Genomic DNA, 16113 nt, shown 5'->3' on the forward strand with positions numbered 1-16113 from the left:
CACTTTATTTGGAGTACGTTCCCGCTTCTAGCATGTGCCCCCATTCTCTCTGGCCCCCTCACCCCCCACTCCCGCCCCCCTCACAGACAGATCCGTTTTAGGATAGACCTGCAATAAATACTGCCAGCGTCTCGGTAAAACACTAAAAACGACTGCTGTCTGCGCAAATATGCATTTCTACTTGCCGTTTATCTAGCTCTCCACACATATCTGTCTGTCATGTATATATAATATTCAGAATGTAAATTCACCAAAGAATGTTCCATGTGATAAAGTATGGAGAGGCATGTACTGTACCCTGGTGCCCTGCAAATCACAACAAACAAGTATGAAAGTGTATGCACAAATATATATACACTCATCACAGCTTGGCAGTGCACCAGTCCTCCCCTGCAGTAGTGGGCATGGGCAAACGGGTGCTGGTGTGTCTGTGTGGTGAATTAGGGGGTGGAACTTAGCATTATGGACAAAGTTCGGCTGGAGATAAACTCCAAGCGTTTGGCCTCGAAAGCAAAGGAGGTTTGGCTCTGGTTGCACTTCCGGCCGGGGCTCGCTGGCAGTAGTTCCTGGCAGCCTGTGTCAGCCAGCAGCATGTCAGCCAATGCACAGGGCTGGTACCTGCTTTGATAACAGATGTCTGCAGGTTCTGCCCTCACACCTTTGACCACCTAGCAGTGCACAGAGGCAGGGCTCCCCTCCCTGTGCTCTGATGCGCTGTCTGCACTGCCTGTGGAGTGGACCCTCAGTAAAATGCATATACCACCACTTCAAGGTGTTGTAATGCTGGCTGTGCCAATGGACGCCAGTATTGCCATATTCTAATTCATGTCATGTTTTAAACTTCAAAGGTACGGTACTAAAATCATTTCCTTGTACTCTGCCTTTTCAGGTTCACAATCCACGAAAAGAGGATGCCACAAGCCAGCATTTTTCAAGTCTATCTGAATGAAATGCTCTGAACGAAAGGCTCTGCTCCTGCTAAGTTAAGTTTTAGCAAAGAAAAAAAAGCCAATCAATACATGATCTCACAATGAGGCGTTCATATGAAAGTGGAGCTGCCAAAAGGAAAAAAGTAGAAAGAAAAGAGAAGCATGGTAATTAACAAAAACTGTCTTCCTTTTTCTCTGTACAGCCAAAACCATCTAGTAGTGATTCTTCTATTGAGGAGCACCCACAAAGTGAAAGTGCGTACACTGAGGCTCATGCTTAGTCCATAGAAGAGTCCACTGAGGGGTTATTTGCTGCTCCCACTTCACCTAGCAGTGGACATCTACAAATACTGGCTGAGCAGCATTCCCCTGCACCAGGAGGAGAAGAAGATGACAACCAGCCTGCAGAAATATTGGAAACTGCATCAGTGAGCTTCACATGTTCTTCCACAGATCCCGCACTATGGGATCCTATCACAAACGAATTGCGGTACTATTGGATTAAAAAAGGTTTGGCAGCCTGTCAAAACCTCAACAGCAATTTTTCCAAGTCAACCCGTGTTTATGTACTTGGTGACAAAAGAATAAAAAGATGCTTAACACAAGCATTATTTAAGCGAAAAATGTGGAATGGCGAACTTGTAAAGCGCGAATGGTTGCTATACTCCCCATCACAAGGTTCAGTTTACTGCTTTGTCTGCCGTTTGTTTTCTAGTACTGATTCCGCATTCAGTACAACTGGTTTTAATGACTGGAAGCATGCATCTTCCCGCATTCATGAACATGAACATGCTCCTGAACATGAAAGGTGCAATGTAATACTTTGGAAACGTCAAAAGGAACCTGGCCGCATTGACTCAGCATTAGCTGAACAGTTAAAACATGGACAAACCTACTGGCAGGATGTGCTTAAAAGAGTTGTAGCAGTTGTAAAGTTCATGTCATCACGGGGTCTAGCATTCCGAGGAGAAAATCAGATTATAGGATCACATCACAATGGAAATTATTTAGGGATTTTGGAACTGATGAGCCAATTTGATCCCTTCCTGGACGAACACATCAAAAAATATGGAAATGCTGGTAAGGGAAATTCATCCTATCTGTCAGCAAATATTTGTGAAGAATTCATCACACTGATGAGCAAAAAGGTTTTCTCTGCTATTATTTCAGAACTGAGAGAAGCAAAGTATTATTCACTTAGCGTCGACTCCACTCCAGATGTGTGTCACATCGACCAGTTAACTTTTACGGTGCAATATGTAAAGGATGATGCTCCAAAGGAGAGATTTCTGGAGTTTCTCCCAATTCATGGCCATGGAGCAGAGTACCTTGCAGATGTTGTCGTCCAGTTCTTGAAAGGGGCAGGGATCCCCATATCAGATTGCCGTGGCCAGTCATACGATAATGCATCCAATATGGCAGGAAAGTACTCAGGCTTGCAGGCAAGGATAAAAGAGATCAACAAATTTGCTGTTTATGTTCCCTGTGCAGGACATTCCTTGAATCTAGTTGGTGTCAAGGCTGCCGAGTGCAACATGCAGGTAGTATCTTATTTTGACTTTGTTCAACATTTGTACACATTATTTTCTGCTTCTACTCATCGCTGGAATGTGTTGGTGTCTTCTGTAGGTCAAGCTCACAAGATTGTGAAGCGCTTGTCTGACACTAGATGGTCAGCTCATGCAGATGCAGTTAATGCTCTGTGTGATGGCTATGAAAGAATTCAAGCTGCTCTTGATTCACTGAGTAGTGATAACACACAAACAAAAGACACCACACACGATGCACTAAGTCTTCTTAAAAAAATGGAGAAGCTGGAAACCATTTTTCTAACCATTGTTTGGAATGACATTCTGTTACGTTTCAATGAAACAAGCAAAACTGTTCAGAAAGAAGATATCAACCTCTCTGTTGCAGTTAATATCATCCAGTCATTGAAGTTGTATGTACAAGAAATAAGAGACAAATTTAATGAATAGGAAGTCAAGGCAAAGGCAAAAGCGCCAAAGGCAGATTTACAGTGAAACGTGTGAAACAGCGAAGCTCTCGTCTAACTGGCTTTGAAGGAGCTGCTAGTGACACGGTCCTTCAAGGACGGCAGAAGTTTCACATAGAAACATACTTGCCAATCATGGACTCAATAATTAATGGGTTAACAAGACGAGGAGACACATACAAAGATATCAGCAATAGATTTGGGTTCCTCGTGAACCTGAGAGACATGGATGGAAAAGAAATGAGTGAACATTGTATAAAGCTGGCCTCTTACTACCACCAATATCTTGAGAAATCCAACCTAATTTCTGAATGCCAACCATTTAAGCATTATACATTTGAAAAGAAAGAAACCATGTCACTTTCATGTATTTACAAGATAATAAACAATGATAAGCTTGGCACTGCATTTCCAAATCTAGAAATTGCATTAAGAATATTCCTCTCTATGATGGTGACAAATTGCAGTGGGGAGCGTTCATTTTCAAAATTGAAGTTGATAAAAAGTGAGCTACGAAATTGTATGCTTCAAGCCAGGCTGAATTCTTTGGCTCTGTTAAGCATTGAATCTGAAATGGTTCAAGAGATAGAATTTTCAGACATAATTAAGGATTTTGCAATACACAAATCTAGAAGGAAACACACAGTTTAATTTGGGTGGTGTAGAAAGCATATCCTCACTGTCATCTCATTCTTTATAGGATTACTTGAATTTGTTTGCTGTGTGGGCATGAACTGAAATGCCAAGTGAATTTTGATGTTTTGTTACATGTTTTTGTCATTTCTGTACTGCCTTATTTCATGTTTTTCCAAGTGCTTGTACTTTGGACACATTCATACAGGCAAAAAAGTTCATGTTGAACTGTTAGGTTTTCATTTTGTTTAAAAAATGCTTGCTTAAAATCCTTTTCCTTTATTTTCTTACAAAATATATTATTCAAAACAAAAACAAAGTGAAATGTCCTTAATAAAGCATCCTTTTGGGGAAACAGATCACAGATGTATAATGTTTATATTTTATTAACAACTAATCCATTTAAAGCTTAGAGAAGTATCTGTTGAATTAGACTCGAGATATGGAGGGGGCATGGGTGTCGTGTCACGGGGGTGACATGGGTTTGAAGGGGGGTGGGTGTAGGACATGTGTTTTGGGGGGCAACATCGGTTTCGGGCTGTCCCCCAAGGCTGTCTGTGCCCAAGGCCCCCAAAACTGTTAAGATGGCCCTGCCCAACAGATTCATCCTCAAACTATGGGCATGAGACTCTCTTCCTGGATAGAGACACCTCGAGTTGCCCTTAACAAAAAAGACTAAAACACGTACCCACACACAGAACCCAGGCTCTTCTGGCCTGCTTGCACAAGCAGTACAACAAAGAAAATTTTCATTTTTCATTTGTCTCCATTCACCAAGCCCAACCCACCTCTTGTGCAGATCCCAAAGCACCAAGAGACAATGGCAGTGGAGCGTGAAATAAACCCCAGTGACATAACATACAATTATGCTAATGTTTCAGAAAGTATATTTCCATGACCCTTTTTACAAGCAATTGAAATACATGTGGAAGGTATCAAAATCGAATGTAAAAAATCTTGAACAAGAAAGAATAGACAGGGCCAGATGAAAATGAGTAGTCCCTGATGATGCCTGGGGCCTCCAAATGCTGAGAAAGCAGAGCTCTAACATTTCCTGGCATCACTGGTACCTGGGATAGCAACAGGGGAGTCTGAAAACATAAGAGTAGGAAGCAAAGGGCACGTGAATGTAGGATCATGATGCATGCAAACTCCTGGCTGGCCTGGAATATTCAAATTTCCCAAGCTATTGCAGTTTGCAAGGTGCTTTGCAGACTGGAAGGGACCTTTAGGAGGTCTGGTAAGTTGACTCACGAAATAAGTGCTAGCTGCCGAGATCTGAGTGTAATCTGTAGGTGCAAGCTTGTCTCCTGTCAAGGGAACATCTTTCATCCTTCTCAGGTTGATAAATTGACCCCCTATTTTGGCTGGGTAATCATCATAATTCTACACAACTGTGTTCTATGTGAAGTATTGTGGTGAAAGTACTGTATATATATTTTTCTTTATTTAAAATGATTTAGTTTTGATAATAAACTTTTCATTTGTTGGTACAGCTGTTTTTCTTATGTAAGACTGTAGACTGTTATATATTCTGTGCTTTCCTCAATTCTTACTTTAGTATTGCTTAAACGCTAATTCCTCTGTGTAGCCTTTCATAATATTGTTCCAAAACAGGTTGATAGTAATGACAATTTTTTGTCGTTTCCTAAAAGTATCTGGTCTCAATGTTCTTTAGGGTCCATCACTTTGGTAGATTTCAGAAACACATCTCTCACTGAATTTCTTTTTTCTTGCTATACTTTACAATCCATTATTATATGTTAGAGAGTTTCAATGGTATCTGGATGTTGACAGAATCGACAAGATTGTTGGGATGGCAAGATTTGTTTGGATTTGGCTAGCACTTCACAGGTTGGCAGTAGATTGAGACAGAGTCTCAAGAAGTAGTCTCGTATAGTTTGTGCTGGAAATAGTGTTAGGTAGGGTGGTAGATGATTAATCGCTCTTGTTTCACAGTCACATTTAAGATCTAACTGATATTGTGTTTTCTGCTCCAGCCTCTTGATCCAGTCGTTGTGCAAGATGCAGTGTTTTGCAGCCTGAGGACGTTCATTTAGCATTTCAAACGATATATCAGCAGCTAATCTTTTAGTTTCAACAGCAGTTTTCCATTCGTTCAATATCGCTTCATTGCTAGCAATACGTCTGGTCCGCAGTATGTCTATCGCAGGTATTTTCTCATTAGCAATCGTTTTCCTGTACAGTTCTAATTGTTTCCAGGTTACAATCGCTTCTAAAGATTGAGTAGCGATCTCGTATCTTACGTGAGGCATCGGGTATGCCGGAGAGAGTGCAAGAACTTTCCTCCAAAAGATGGCTTCAAGTTGTTGCCAAATTGAACCATCTAGGTTGATCAGTGATTTGCTCCCATAAGTCAGTATAGGTGTCACTTTTTGTCTGTAAAATAGTAATACCGGTTTTAGGAAAAACGTCCCAAATTTCTCATGAGATAACACCCTTGGCGTGCGAGTGAGTGTGCTTTGGCTTTGAGGTGGTCCTCCCACGGTTTTTCCACTCTCGACTGATTGAGCCAGATTCACAGATATTTTGTTAGTTTGACTTGTGTCCATTTTTTCCCGTCAAGGAAGAAGGAATGCATTTTCGTCTTGGTCATGGGTTCTTGGCTCAAAGTCATGAGTTTTGTTTTTTGTGTATTTATTTTCATTTCGTTGGATATCATGTATTCTTCGAGTTTTGTCAGATTTATTTCCAGACCTTGTGGAGTTTTGGCCATCAAGACTATATCATCTGCATACATTATGCTTAGAAGAGGAGTGGCATTGAGTATTGGTGGGTTGTTGTTGAGGTTTGGGTAGATTCTTCAAAATCTGATGAAAATAGATTAAACAAGGTGGCCGCAAGGGGGCAACCTTGTTTGAGGCCATTCCATGTTTCAATATCATCTGTTAATACTCCGTCTTTTGTCATTCTGACCTTTATTTTTGTATTGGAGTAGAGTTGTTTAATGGGTTCCAGAATGTTTATCGAACATCCCCATTTTGTCTGTTTTTCCCGAAGTTTGAAACAGTTTACTATATCAAACACTAGCTGCAGGTCGATGAATACTATGTACACCTGCTTTTTACTCCTTATTGCCTCGTGTTTAATTATATTCAAAAGGAATAGATTGATGTTTTTCTGACATTTTTTATGAATCCAGTTTGTCTCGTCACCTGCCTCTGCGTGATCTCGACCCATGCAGTCAGTTTTCCCAAGAGGTAGGAGGCGAAAATCTTTCCTAATGTATCCAGGTGGGATATGAGGCAGTAGTTTCTCAGTTCTTTTGTCTCACCCCGTTTATAGATTGGAATCAGGATGGCTTGTTTCCATGTCCTCGAGAGGTTATTTGTTTGATTAATCAGGGCAAATAGTTGGTCACAAAAGTCTGCCCATATTTCAGGGTTACGTTTAATGATGGCATTCGAGAGCCCGTTGGGGCGCAGAGCTCTGGATACATTCAATTTATTGATTAGTGTCAGGATTTGTTTGCGGTCCCATTCAATTGACCATTGCTTGGAAAGTTGGTTTGGTTGTTGTTCCTTGGGCTGCGTCCTTTCTTTGTATAATTCAATAAAGTATTCCCTCCAGCGTCGCTCTGGCACATCCTGGATCATGTGATCTTGAGGAATATCTTGTGGATTGAGTAATTTCCATAAGTCTCTTGTATTATTGTTTTTTAAGCATTTTTGTTATACATAGCTATGTATTTATCATCCTGGTTTCGTTTGCTTATAAGTTTTACATTTTTCCGGAGTTCCTTCTTTCTTTCCACAATTTTTGGATTATACCAATGTAAGTGCTTCCTTTCCTGTGTTAGTTTGTTGGTTAGAGGTTGTCTGAACGGATATAAGATCCACTCATAATTCATTATCTCTATTCCTTTGCGATTTGAATTCGAACATTTTCCAGTTAAGCTCTCCGTTTGTTGTTGACTAATTCTTAGTCTGTTCAAACCCGAGTGGACTTCATGGGGAGGTAAGGCAGTTTTTGGCTTCACAGCATCAGCACTGGACCAGGAAATCGATAAAATATGATGCTCACTATTTGGAGAGTATATATTGTTGGTTTCGTAGATTTTCAGGCCGATTCATGGAATAATTAGCGCGGCGCAAGTGGCCAAAAACGTGCGATTCGCAGTGGAATAGCGAAAATCGCAGTGCAAGTGCGAAAATCGCACGAAAAGCAGCGCACGTCGATTCATGGAAGTCCGTGCGCGAGAAAACCAGCGGATGTGCGATAAAAAAGTGCGCGGCGCACGTTGGCGCACAGGCCATCAAACAGCGTGCGCCAGGTCACAGCGAAAATCGCACAGGCCACAGCGAAAAGTGCACATAGCGCGGCGCACGCAACAAAAGTAGGCGGAACACGGGGCGTACCACTCGGAATGGGGAACAACTTGCCAAAATGTGGGCGTCACGGGGGAAGCACAGGGTACAAGTGCGCGGAACGCCCACACGCTCGCCTACAACACGTATTCATGGAATAGAATAGGGCAAAAAAGCGCACGCTCAAACCAGCGCACAGGCACAAACACGACCGCCACAAGAAAGCAGGCGGTAGCGTCTCTGCGCCTGGAAGAAATGTGCGCCAAAAGGTGCGCCAACAAATAGCACCTATATACAGCCATGATGAATGGCCAATACTGTGGCCCTCCAGGACAAATGACGTGCAAAGGGGTACCCACAAACACAGACACGCGCTGACAGAAAAAAAACGTGTGCGTGTATACCGGGGTGCGCGGGAAGTCTCACACGCGAATTGGCCGGGTACGTGGATTACAGGGGTGCGTGGGAAGTACCACACGTGATTTGTCAGGGTACGTGGATTGCAGGGGTGCGCGGGAAGTTCCACACGCGATATGGCCGGGTACGTGGATTTCAGGGGTGCGCGGGAAGTTCCACACGCGATTAGGCAGGGTACGTGGATTGCAGGGGTGCGCGGGAAGTTCCACACGCGATTAGGCAGGGTACGTGGATTTCAGGGGTGCGCGGGAAGTTCCACACGGGATTTGGCCGGGTACGTGGATTTCAGGGGTGCGCGGGAAGTACCACACGCGATTTGTCAGGGTACGTGGATTGCAGGGGTGCGCGGGAAGTTCCACACGCGATATGGCCGGGTACGTGGATTTCAGGGGTGCGCGGGAAGTTCCACATGCGATTAGGCAGGGTACGTGGATTGCAGGGGTGCGCGGGAAGTTCCACACGCGATTAGGCAGGGTACGTGGATTTCAGGGGTGCGCGGGAAGTTCCACACGCGATTTGGCCGGGTACGTGGATTTCAGGGGTGCGCGGGAAGTACCACACGCGATTAGGCAGGGTACGTGGATTGCAGGGGTGCGCGGGAAGTTCCACACGCGATTTGGCCGTGTACGTGGATTTCAGGGGTGCGCGGGAAGTACCACACGCGATTTGGCCGGGTACGTGGATTTCAGGGGTGCGCGGGAAGTTCCACACGCGATTTGGCCGTGTACGTGGATTTCAGGGGTGCGCGGGAAGTACCACACGCGATTTGGCCGGGTACGTGGATTTCAGGGGTGCGCGGGAAGTACCACACGCGATTTGGCCGGGTACGTGGATTGCAGGGGTGCGCGGGAAGTTCCACACGCGATTAGGCAGGGTACGTGGATTGCAGGGGTGCGCGGGAAGTTCCACACGCGATTAGTCAGGGTACGTGGATTTCAGGGATGCGCGGGAAGTACCACACGCGATTTGTCAGGGTACGTGGATTTCAGGGGTGCGCGGGAAGTTACACACGCGATTTGGCCGGGTACGTGGATTTCAGGGGTGCGCGGGAAGTTCCACACGCGATTTGGCTGTGTGCTCCCAGGTATTACCTGTACACCCTCCACGGCCCCTGCAGGCAGCACACACCACAGGGGACTACCCTGCACACCTGCTCATGTCACCCACCACCCCCACCCCCCAGCAGTTCAGGGGCATCCTCCACCAGGCCCCCACCCATGTCTCCCACCACCCCCACCCCCCAGCAGTGCAGGGGCACCCTCCACCAGGCCCCCACCCATGTCTCCCACCACCCCCACCCCCCAGCCACCAGGGGCACCTGCCAGCAGGCCCCCACCCATGTCACCCACCACCCCCACCCCCCAGCAGTGCAGGGGCATCCTCCACCAGGCCCCCACCCATGTCTCCCACCACCCCCACCCCCCAGCCACCAGGGGCAGCCTCCACCAGGCCCCCACCCATGTCACCCACCACCCCCACCCCCCAGCAGTGCAGGGGCATCCTCCACCAGGCCCCCACCCATGTCTCCCACCACCCTCACCCCCCAGCACTGTGGGGCACCTGCCAGCAGGCCCCCACCCATGTCACCCACCACCCCCACCCCCCAGCAGTGCAGGGGCATCCTCCACCAGGCCCCCACCCATGTCTCCCACCACCCCCACCCCCCAGCACTGTGGGGCACCTGCCAGCAGGCCCCCACCCATGTCACCCACCACCCCCACCCCCCAGCAGTGCAGGGGCATCCTCCACCAGGCCCCCACCCATGTCACCCACCACCCCCACCCCCCAGCCACCAGGGGCACCCTCCACCAGGCCCCCACCCATGTCTCCCACCACCCCCACCCCCCAGCAGTGCAGGGGCATTCTTCACCAGGCCCCCACCCATGTCACCCACCACCCCCACCCCCCAGCCACTAGGGGCATCCTCCACCAGGCCCCCACCCATGTCACCCACCACCCCCACCCCCAGCCACCAGGGGCAGCCTCCACCAGGCCCCCACCCATGTCACCCACCACCCCCACCCCCCAGCCACCAGGGGCATCCTCCACCAGGCCCCCACCCATGTCACCCACCACCCCCACCCCCCAGCCACCAGGGGCACCCTCCACCAGGCCCCCACCCATGTCACCCACCACCCCCACCCCCCAGCCACCAGGGGCATCATCCACCAGGCCCCCACCCATGTCACCCACCACCCCCACCCCCCAGCCACCAGGGGCACCCTCCACTAGGCCCCCACCCATGTCACCCACCACCCCCACCCCCCAGCCACCAGGGGCACCCTCCACCAGGCCCCCACCCATGTCTCCCACCACCCCCACCCCCCAGCAGTGCAGGGGCACCCTCCACCAGGCCCCCACCCATGTCTCCCACCACCCCCACCCCCCAGCAGTGCAGGGGCACCCTCCACCAGGCCCCCACCCATGTCTTCCACCACCCCCACCCCCCAGCACTGTGGGGCACCTGCCAGCAGGCCCCCACCCATGTCACCCACCACCCCCACCCCCCAGCAGTGCAGGGGCATCCTCCACCAGGCCCCCACCCATGTCTCCCACCACCCCCACCCCCCAGCACTGTGGGGCACCTGCCAGCAGGCCCCCACCCATGTCACCCACCACCCCCACCCCCCAGCAGTGCAGGGGCATCCTCCACCAGGCCCCCACCCATGTCACCCACCACCCCCACCCCCCAGCCACCAGGGGCACCCTCCACCAGGCCCCCACCCATGTCTCCCACCACCCCCACCCCCCAGCAGTGCAGGGGCATCCTCCACCAGGCCCCCACCCATGTCACCCACCACCCCCACCCCCCAGCCACCAGGGGCATCCTCCACCAGGCCCCCACCCATGTCACCCACCACCCCCACCCCCCAGCCACCAGGGGCAGCCTCCACCAGGCCCCCACCCATGTCACCCACCACCCCCACCCCCAAGCCACCAGGGGCATCCTCCACCAGGCCCCCACCCATGTCACCCACCACCCCCACCCCCCAGCCACCAGGGGCACCCTCCACCAGGCCCCCACCCATGTCACCCACCACCCCCACCCCCCAGCCACCAGGGGCATCCTCCACCAGGCCCCCACCCATGTCACCCACCACCCCCACCCCCCAGCCACCAGGGGCACCCTCCACCAGGCCCCCACCCATGTCTCCCACCACCCCCACCCCCCAGCAGTGCAGGGGCACCCTCCACCAGGCCCCCACCCATGTCACCCACCACCCCCACCCCCCAGCCACCAGGGGCACCCTCCACCAGGCCCCCACCCATGTCTCCCACCACCCCCACACCCCAGCAGTGCAGGGGCACCCTCCACCAGGCCCCCACCCATGTCACCCACCACCCCCACCCCCCAGCCACCAGGGGCACCCTCCACCAGGCCCCCACCCATGTCTCCCACCACCCCCACCCCCCAGCAGTGCAGGGGCACCCTCCACCAGGCCCCCACCCATGTCACCCACCACCCCCACCCCCCAGCCACCAGGGGCACCGTCCACCAGGCCCCCACCCATGTCTCCCACCACCCCCACCCCCCAGCAGTGCAGGGGCACCCTCCACCAGGCCCCCACCCATGTCTCCCACCACCCCCACCCCCCAGCACTGTGGGGCACCTGCCAGCAGGCCCCCACCCATGTCACCCACCACCCCCACCCCCCAGCAGTGCAGGGGCATCCTCCACCAGGCCCCCACCCATGTCACCCACCACCCCCACCCCCCAGCCACCAGGGGCACCCTCCACCAGGCCCCCACCCATGTCTCCCACCACCCCCACCCCCCCGGCAGTGCAGGGGCATCCTCCACCAGGCCCCCACCCATGTCACCCACCACCCCCACCCCCCAGCCACCAGGGGCACCCTCCACCAGGCCCCCACCCATGTCTCCCACCACCCCCACCCCCCAGCAGTGCAGGGGCATCCTCCACCAGGCCCCCACCCATGTCACCCACCACCCCCACCCCCCAGCCACCAGGGGCACCCTCCACCAGGCCCCCACCCATGTCTCCCACCACCCCCACCCCCCAGCAGTGCAGGGGCACCCTCCACCAGGCCCCCACCCATGTCCCCTATCACCCCCACCCCCCAGCAGTGCAGGGGCACCCTCCACCAGGCCCCCACCCATGTCTCCCACCACCCCCACCCCCCAGCAGTGCAGGGGCACCCTCCACCAGGCCCCCACTCATGTCCCCTATCACCCCCACCCCCCAGCCACCAGGGGCACCCTCCACCAGGCCCCCACCCATGTCTCCCACCACCCCCACCCCCCAGCAGTGCAGGGGCATCCTCCACCAGGCCCCCACCCATGTCACCCACCACCCCCACCCCCCAGCCACCAGGGGCACCCTCCACCAGGCCCCACCCATGTCTCCCACCACCCCCACCCCCCAGCAGTGCAGGGGCACCCTCCACCAGGCCCCCACCCATGTCTCCCACCACCCCCACCCCCCAGCACTGTGGGGCACCTGCCAGCAGGCCCCCACCCATGTCACCCACCACCCCCACCCCCCAGCAGTGCAGGTGCATCCTCCACCAGGCCCCCACCCATGTCTCCCACCACCCCCACCCCCCAGCACTGTGGGGCACCTGCCAGCAGGCCCCCACCCATGTCACCCACCACCCCCACCCCCCAGCAGTGCAGGGGCATCCTCCACCAGGCCCCCACCCATGTCACCCACCACCCCCACCCCCCAGCCACCAGGGGCACCCTCCACCAGGCCCCCACCCATGTCTCCCACCACCCCAACCCCCCAGCAGTGCAGGGGCATCCTCCACCAGGCCCCCACCCATGTCACCCACCACCCCCACCCCCCAGCCACCAGGGGCATCCTCCACCAGGCCCCCACCCATGTCACCCACCACCCCCACCCCCCAGCCACCAGGGGCAGCCTCCACCAGGCCCCCACCCATGTCACCCACCACCCCCACCCCCCAGCCACCAGGGGCATCCTCCACCAGGCCCCCACCCATGTCACCCACCACCCCCACCCCCCAGCCACCAGGGGCACCCTCCACCAGGCCCCCACCCATGTCACCCACCACCCCCACCCCCCAGCCACCAGGGGCATCCTCCACCAGGCCCCCACCCATGTCACCCACCACCCCCACCCCCCAGCCACCAGGGGCACCCTCCACCAGGCCCCCACCCATGTCTCCCACCACCCCCACCCCCCACCAGTGCAGGGGCACCCTCCACCAGGCCCCCACCCATGTCACCCACCACCCCCACCCCCCAGCCACCAGGGGCACCCTCCACCAGGCCCCCACCCATGTCTCCCACCACCCCCACCCCCCAGCAGTGCAGGGGCACCCTCCACCAGGCCCCCACCCATGTCACCCACCACCCCCACCCCCCAGCCACCAGGGGCACCCTCCACCAGGCCCCCACCCATGTCTCCCACCACCCCCACCCCCCAGCAGTGCAGGGGCACCCTCCACCAGACCCCCACCCATGTCACCCACCACCCCCAACCCCCAGCCACCAGGGGCACCCTCCACCAGGCCCCCACCCATGTCTCCCACCACCCCCACCCCCCAGCAGTGCAGGGGCACCCTCCACCAGGCCCCCACCCATGTCTCCCACCACCCCCACCCCCCAGCACTGTGGGGCACCTGCCAGCAGGCCCCCACCCATGTCACCCACCACCCCCACCCCCCAGCAGTGCAGGGGCATCCTCCACCAGGCCCCCACCCATGTCACCCACCACCCCCACCCCCCAGCCACCAGGGGCACCCTCCACCAGGCCCCCACCCATGTCTCCCACCACCCCCACCCCCCAGCAGTGCAGGGGCATCCTCCACCAGGCCCCCACCCATGTCTCCCACCACCCCCACCCCCCAGCACTGTGGGGCACCTGCCAGCAGGCCCCCACCCATGTCACCCACCACCCCCACCCCCCAGCAGTGCAGGGGCAGCCTCCACCAGGCACCCACACATGTCCCCCTGCCCCCAGGTCCTGACGATACTCAATCATGGCAGTAATGGGCAGCATACCCAGCACAAACACCCAAGCAAGGATTGCATCCACCCACATAGTGAATGCAATTACATGATACAACCCCAATGGCAAGTCTGTAAATGAACACATGTCCGTCACACACACATACACAATGGGTGCAAGTGAATGTCAAAACCCATATCATGACATGTATGAAACCAATGAGAAAATACCACAAGTGAAAGTTAAAAAAACATGTATTAAAGATGAAAAATAAGTTAACAAATCAAACATACAACAATGGGGATAACAAAATAAATGGTCCATGTCCGAGAACAAATGTAAAAATAAAAAAAACAAAGTAATCCAAAAACAAATGTAGTCCAAAGCAATATCATGTGGAAGGAAAATAATGAAAAACCATTTCCTCATGGTGAACACAATAATTAATAAAAAAAATGTTTCTTCAAAAAGCAAACTATATACACGAATATTCCAGGGTCCATGAGCCCAACACCATAAATGAAACCTACTACTACCTAATGAAATTAATATATACAAAAAAGTGGCCATTGTCCAAGCGGTCCAAAAAAATAAAAATTAATAAAGGAAACCTAACACTAACTAACTAAATAACTATATACAAAGGCAGCGGGCAAGTCCTGCGGCTCACTCGGTGATGTTGCTGGCCAGGGCATCATCGAACTCCATGTCGATGTCCTGGAGGCGGGACTCTGTCCTGGCCCCGAGGTCTCGCAGGGATAACCCCATGTCCAGCTCAAACTCCCTGCGAGCTTCCTCGAGGCACTCAGCCCGCCTCAACGCCCGACGCATGGAGAACTCCGCCCTGACCATGGTGAGCCGCTCCTCTTCCGCCCGCTGCCGCTCCGCACCTATCCGCTGGACCAACTGCTCCCACACGGAAGACACCACCATCCCAGGGTTGCCCTGCCCTCCGGCCGATGCCTGCCCCTCTGATCTTGATGGCCCCGAGCCATGATGCCTCCCACGTCGAGCCTGCTGCTGCCTCCGACGCCACTGCCTCTGCCAGCACGACGGCATCCAGGCTGATGGAAACCACCGACGCCGTCATGCACGTGCCCTGCCCGATGATGCTGTCACATCTTCCATCTGCTGGGGTGCAGTTGCTGTGTTGTCCACCCCTGCTGGACCTCCGACTCCCAACTGTGGCAGGGATGGGATCCCCACCGAGCTGGCTGCATTGGTCGGGGCAGGTCCACAGGGGGCCCTGGTGGCATCTGGGCCGGAAGACGGCAAGGAGAACGACTGGTGTATAGCCTGCACAGAGGAGGAGAGGGCCGCCAGATTGGCCAACACATGCAGGAAACCCCCGAACATGGGCGATCCCAATTGGGCCACGTCGGCACGGTGCACTTCGTGATGACGTGCGTGCTCCTCCTGGGAAGCACGCACGGCATCACGAATCACAGCCGTGCGCATCGCGACCCCAATCAGGACCTTCTCCACACGGCCAGGGGTTCCCACGTCCGCAGTTGGAGGGGAGTCAGGTGACATGGACATCCCCTCTACCTGCGGACGGGCCTGGGACGGGGCATCCCTGCTGGTGCATGGTGGTGCACTCACAGGGTCAGGGACAGCGACATGCACAGGCCCCTCCACGGTGACCTGTGCTGCCTCCTGCCCCTGGCCCTGGACTGCACCACTTGCACCAGCAGGGATGCCCCCACCAGGCCCCATGTGTGCCCCAGTGGCGGCCTCCTCCTCCTCTGTGCAAACCACCAACCTGGATGGCTCCTCACCGTCTCCCACCGTAGCAGGCCCCTGTGGGGGCTCACCCACCCCTTCCGCTGCAGCCGTGGGGGCATCCCCGCCGCCTTGCTCCACAGCGCCGTCTCC

Source organism: Ambystoma mexicanum, chromosome 9 (genome assembly GCF_040938575.1).
Source record: "Ambystoma mexicanum isolate Mex_15411 chromosome 9, UKY_AmexF1_1, whole genome shotgun sequence".
In the NCBI taxonomy this organism is placed as follows: Eukaryota; Metazoa; Chordata; class Amphibia; order Caudata; family Ambystomatidae; genus Ambystoma; species Ambystoma mexicanum.